Source organism: Triticum dicoccoides, unplaced genomic scaffold (genome assembly GCF_002162155.2).
Source record: "Triticum dicoccoides isolate Atlit2015 ecotype Zavitan unplaced genomic scaffold, WEW_v2.0 scaffold37226, whole genome shotgun sequence".
Taxonomy (NCBI): domain Eukaryota; kingdom Viridiplantae; phylum Streptophyta; class Magnoliopsida; order Poales; family Poaceae; genus Triticum; species Triticum dicoccoides.
This window is the reverse complement of record NW_021267163.1, coordinates 1-6,891: the sequence shown is the minus strand read 5'-3', so window position 1 is coordinate 6,891 and position 6,891 is coordinate 1. Positions and strand designations below refer to the sequence as shown.

The following is a 6,891-nucleotide window of genomic DNA, read 5'->3' as shown; positions in this document are numbered from 1 at the left end:
GTTATAACCTAAAAACTGATATCATGTATGTTGTTGGTATTGCACAATGTATTGCTCACGTGCAAAGGCACATATATATGATGTACAAGAGGTGGGTCACGACCTCAGCTATACAAGGAACTAGAAGGTAGGCCCAATACACAGATATGCATAACACATATACTCAACAGAAATATCTTCACAACAAGATTTCCTGTGGATGATGCATGATTGCTGAAGACTTTGTTCAAGTAATTAAATTGACCTTATGTGCCAAGTTGTACTCCTAGACTTGTATTCCTTGCAAGTCCTTGCGTCTATAATTAGTACCTATGAAGCTAGCGAAAGATCGATAAAAGGAAAGCCTGCAGAACTGCAAAACCACTCACCACTTCTCTCCCAAAGTCTAGCTATGGGTAGCTGCTTGCCATGGGGATTATTGTCTTCGATATTAGTACTATTTTTGTCGTTACAGTTCATGCTTCACTTGTCCTCTGGTTGCTTCGTGGAGGAGAGGGCTGCACTAATGGATATTCAGTCCTCCCTTATGAGAGCGCGCTCCTTGGGCGTGACTAATTCATGGGGGGAGGATGGTGATGACTGCTGCTCGTGGGAGCGTGTGAAATGCAACAATACAACACAACGAGTGTCTCATCTCGATCTTTCGTACATATTTGTGACTAGTTCACACGATCATTGGTATTTAAACTCAACAGTGTTTTCTGCATTACATGAGTTTGAATACCTTGATCTATCAAACAATTATCCCTGTTCGCTAGCCTTGGAAGGTACGTATGTGTGCTCCAAATTCTCTTTTTATAGAACAATATGTATGTGCAATGACTTCTTATTCTCATTGATATACAAACAAAAACACCTGCATGATTAGTTGTACTATCCAAGCTTCGATATCTTGACTTTAGTGCTACTACACAGGGAGGGGGTTTCCCGGAATTTCTAGGGCGCATTGTTTCACTGGAAGTTCTAGCTCTCAACGGTAACTACATGACCGGAGCTCTTCCAAGCACAGGTAGAGATTTGTGCTTATTGTAGGAATACTAAGGTAGACATCAAATTTTCATATTAATAATTCGTCTCGCATGCCTGCACATGTTGCAGCTACTGAAAATCTTAGAAACTTCCGACAATTGAACATGTCTTTCAATAGCTTCGATGGAGACCTCCCGGAATCGCTATTTGCACTTCCGTGGGCAAATTCCAATAAATTCATCCTCAGGACCACTTTCACTTGAAGTCTTGGATCTCAGTTATAATAGCCTCAACGGAACTCTTCCAATTTTTACAGGTAGATATTCTTATTTCATGTTTTATTAGTATGTGTTACCTGTAACAATTATACTACTTGCACGCATTGCAGACTTTATAAACATCAAGACCTTGAACTTGGGTGTCAACCAGTTTAGTGGATCTCTTCCTGCGTCTTTATTTGCACTTCCTCATCTTGAAATTTTAAATCTCGTATCTAATAAGTTGAGTGGAGCTCTTCCAAATGAACAAGGTATTCCTATCAGAAGAACATTTACTGCGTATATCAGAAGAAAAAAAGTGTAACCATTGATGATAACTATTGTTACATGATTTTTCTACTCCTGCAGCATTTCGAATTCTCAAGAATCTACGAGAGTTGTATTTGGCAATCAACCAGTTCAGTGGAAACATTCCAGCATTCGTGTTTTTGCTTCCACATATTCAACAATTGGATCTCTCATATAATTGCTTTGGAGGACAAATTCTGATAAATCAATCATCAAATCTTCCATCGTCATTTAAGGCTCTTCAGCTTTCCGGCAACAATTTGAGTGGTAGATTTTCTTTCATTTGGCTTAGAAACCTCACAAATCTAGAAGTGATAGACCTTTCAGGCAATTCTAACCTAGTTGTTGACGGGCATATTCCTGGATGGATTCCTTCGTTCCAATTGAAAGTGCTATTGCTCTCTGGTTGTGACCTTGACAAGAACATTATTGCAGAACCACATTTTTTACGCACACAACGTCATTTAGAGATGCTTGATTTATCCAACAATAACTTGTCCGGTAGCATGCCGAGTTGGCTGTTTACAAAGGAATCAACACTTCAGTATCTAAATCTTGGAAATAACTCACTAACTGGATCGATGGACCCAAGGCATACCCAACCTTATCTGTCCACTATCGACATACACATGAACCAAGTCACAGGACAACTGCCAGACAACATTGGCTCATTGTTTCCAAGATTGTCTGTTCTTAATATTTCTAGTAACAACATCGATGGGAACATACCAAAGTCGCTGTGCGAGAACATTTACATGCAATCTTTGGACATGTCGAACAACAAACTTTCTGGGGGAAGTTCCAGCTTGTATGGGAGTCATACAACTTGCGTTTGATGTGTAGTTTGGTTCTAAAACTTGCAAAATATGGAATTGTGATCATATAACTTGTTTGCACATTCAAATACGATGCTTCCTCTCATATCTGGACGTATGGCCTGCACATGTGGCCTATCAGCATGGCGTAGGCCCACCTGTGGCGGCTGGAAGCATTTTTTTTCCAGATAACTCCCTTGCATTTTATTTACTCACGTACAAAATCAGTCAAATAAAATGAAAAAAAGACACCGCAGTGTGGATCAAACGAATGATCCCCTACTAAACGACTAGCATGGATAGCCACCAGACTAATCATGACTCTTGTTAAACTTTCACAACTATACATGATATGTCCTTTGAAGACCATACAAAATAATATCTAAATCTGAATGGAAGATTGTGAGCCCCATGGTTCAAACCTTTGTGTCCTGCTGGTGGCTGGCTGCATGTGCATGGGCTAACCATCCGACCATGATGACACTTGTTACTATAAAGGGACCCAAATCTTTGTTGTCTAATTTTTTTTTCTTTTACTTATGTAAGAAAACAACATATGTTTTTTTAAAAAAATTAACAATTTATATTCTCATGTATTTTGTTTTTTCTTTATGTTGCCTTTGCATTTTACATTGTTCACAATTAGCTGAAGACAGACTAGATTTTTGTTTCTTAGAGATAAATATAGATAAAAGTGTTTTGTGTTGTATAGTTTCAAGTTTATGAGCCCCAAGTCCAGCCAGCTATATATAAATTTTCTTTTGTGGGAAAGCTATATTTAAAAGTTAGGTACTGTGTGCAAATTTGTAGTCTTAGCCACCCTTTTATTATCTACTAGGGATACTGCCAGCTCAACCTAAATATAGTAAGTAATCTTAAGCTACATCACGATGAAAAGTTTCACTATTCCACAGAAAATTTAGAAAAAACATAATTTAGTTTTGGATAGACATGACATAAGAACTGACAACATAAAAATAAAATTTGCAAGGTCTGATAGCATAAATGTTGTTTGTCCATTTAAAACATGAAGTGTGATAGGTTATCCCACTCACACGCGACCTTCATTCAGAAGGTAACAGGTTCGAACCATGGTGCTCGTGTCTTCCGTTTAGATTTAAAATTTAGTATAATTTGTACAGTCCGTATTTATAGGATATATAGTTGTTTTTGTAAATACTAAGCGTCTAGCCAGCTTTGTCTGGTGGTAATGTATGTGAGTAACTGGGCTGCAGATTGTGGGATCAAATCCCTATTGTTGCAGTTTTAAATTTTATTTGAGGAATTTTGTGTGTAAATAAATAAAATGAAAGGGAGTTATCTAAAATAATGCTTTCGGTCATTGACAGGCGGGCCTACGCCGTGCTGGCACGCCACGTGTGCAGGCCGTACATCCTGAAATGGTAGAAAGCACCGTATTTACACAGTGAGACAAGTTACGTGACCAAAATTCCGTATTTTGCAAGTTTTAGAACCAAATTGCACATCCAGCACAAGTTCTATGACTTGCACTGATATTACCTCTTCACTAATTATCAATGGCTATCCACAATGAAGGTCTCAAACAACAGGCTTGGTGGTCTAATTTCTGGTGGGATGAATAATCTGTCCAATATGAATGAATTGTACCTGGACAGGAACAAATTTGAAGGGACAATACCATATAGTTTGTCAGGTGTTTTAAAAGTCATGGATTTGCATGATAACGAGCTGTCTGGCAATCTTGATAACTCATTATGGAATCTATCTTCTTTGGTAGTTCTGAATCTTGCTGGCAACCATATAACCGGCAAAATTCATCCACAAATCTGTGGCTTCATGGGACTTCACTTTTTAGATATATCAAGCAATAATCTTACATGGTCTGTACCAAACTGTATCTTTATACAGCTCAATTTTGTTAACCTGTCTGAGAACTCGTTTTCTGGCGATATCTCTTTTCCCTTTTTCAACACATCAAGTCTGATTTCTTTGGATATCAGACACAATCAGTTCACAGGCAACCTCCATTGGGTACGTTATCTTGACAACATTAGGCTACTTACGTTGGGCAGAAATAAGTTCGAAGGGCCCGTTAATCCAAAAGTGTGCAAACTCATGTACTTGAGGATAATTGATTTGTCCCATAACAAGCTTTCAGGTTCATTGCCAGCATGTATTGGTGATATGTCTTTCAAAGGCGACACAGACGATCAAATGTTGGAGCCAGTCTATGGAGAGATATACAATGGCTCTTCATATGACTTACGAGGCTTCACCTTTGCCTCCAAGGGGAATCTCTACACATACGGTCGAAGTTTCTTCGCTTCAATGTCTGGCATCGACCTAACTGCAAACATGTTGCATGGAGAAATTCCTTGGGAGCTAGGGAATCTAAGCCATGTCAAATCCCTTAACCTGTCATACAATTTCTTTGTTGTCCCGATCCCGATGACCTTGAGCGGCATGGAGGAGATAGAGAGCTTGGACCTCTCCCACAATGAGCTGAGTGGACCAATACCTTGGCAGCTAACTCAGTTATCAACATTGGGGGTGTTCTCTGTGGCATACAACAACTTGTCAGGATGTATACCAAACTCTGGTCAGCTAGGCTTTGGCATGGAGAGCTACCTAGGTAACACCAACCTTCACCAGATTACACAGGGGGACATGTGTGCTGCTCCCAGTCCAGATCCTGCTGCCGGGAAAGAAGTGGAAGAGGCGACCGGTGACCCAGTTCTATATGTGGTCACAGCTGCCGGCTTTGTGTTGGCGTTTTGGGCCACTATTGGATTCTCGTTTTACCATCCTTACGGAAGATCAGTAATGCTCAAGATGTAGTGCTCGAACAATTATGCAATGTAAGCACATTGAAAGTATTACAATTATGTAGTATGCACTACAGTGTTCCTATTCAAAGAAAAAAGATTGGCCTAGTTGTGTATTTTAAGTGTATGTAAGTACACATACACTGAGCTTCCTCAAAAAAAATTCTGGGTATGCAATGTAATTATATTTTGTATCAGATTCTAACTTTTTAGCACTGAGAATGTACCAGATGTACTTGAGAGAAATTAGAAATAAAGAGCGATCTTGCACTTCTCACATAAAGTCAGAAGTTAACATGTAGAATCTTAGCACATACAAAAAATGGTGGAGGTTCATGCATTCGTACTAGCAAAGTCGCCGCTTCCTTCTCTTGCTTGTTCTTGACGACCTTTTACCCTTTCCAGAATCTGATTCCATGGCCAGTGGCACCAACATACCTCCTTTGAAATCATCAGCATGTGAACTCTTCGCAATAGACTTTTGTAACTTGATGGAATATTTGAAGTCTTTTATCTGCAAGGACTATATAGGTCATGTTAACGAATGCCCCTTGTACGTGCTAAACCCACCTCCCAAAGATTATAGCTTTTACAAGAAACAGTAACGAAAAAAAATATAAGAACATCTTCTTCAACTGTGCTCTCTTCCTATGGATACAGATTCATCAAAAAAGGATACAGGAAACTTATGGTATTTTAGAATGGAATAGATATGAAAGGAGAATATTCAATCAACCTTTAAGTAAGATTGAACATCAATATGTATATAGTTCAGCAAATCATTTCAAGTATCTATGTTCATAATGTGCACCAAAAAATGCATTATTTAATTTCCTTGACATTATAGGTCTTGAATGTAGCGCAGCTGCTACCATTTTGAGGTGGAAAGATCAGAAAATATCTTTCCTCTATTCCTTTCACTGTCTGGCGCCATATATCCTGGCTCTTCGTGTGTTTTTCATTCATCTACAGGGTAAGTCAAAGGACATCAGCTACACCAACAGCCAAGCTGGTTGGTGTACCTCACCATCAGCTACACCAACACTCCAGTTGTTGGTCTAATTTATGGTCTAAGTTAATTCTCGAAAAGCATGAACGCACTATATTATGAAATGGTGGGAGTAGTAAATAGGGACAGGGAGTAACATGCTTTTCCCTTTCTAGAGCATGTTTTGTATGTATATTTCAACTAGTCAATTATAGATGCAAATGGATGTCGATCAATAGATACATGGACATACTACCTATATATAGTACTCCCTCCGTTCCTAAATATTTGTCTTTTTAGAGATTTGAAATGGACTACCACATTCGGATGTATATAGACATGTTTTAAAGTGTAGATTCACTCATTTTGCTCCGTATGTAGTCACTTATTGAAATCTCTAAAAAGACAAATATTTAGTAACAGAGGGAGTATGTTGCAAAGACCTCACAAGAATGGGCAAGGGTGCGGACTCTTAAGTTTAAGGGTTTTTATCATTTATGCCACTACTTGTGTCCCACTACTCAGTTTTGCCACTAGGAATGTGTAACACCCATAATGCGGCTATATCTCCCACGTGTCGGGGCATGACTTAGAGGCATAGCCGCATGATAGGTTTGTGGGGTAATCTTCAGTCTTCACACAGTCTCATATACTGAATAAGAAAGGGATAAAGAGTTGGCTTACAATCGCCACTTCACACAAATACAAGTTAAACATACATCATCCAGAATACAATCAAGGTCCGA

At 38.9% G+C, this 6,891-nt stretch overlaps 1 pseudogene; it reads left to right on the top strand.

The window, feature by feature from the left end:
- Nucleotides 1-391: 391 nt before the first annotated feature.
- LOC119346032 lies at nucleotides 392-5,170 on the top strand (annotated as a pseudogene).
- The last annotated feature ends 1,721 nt before the right edge of the window (nucleotides 5,171-6,891 follow it).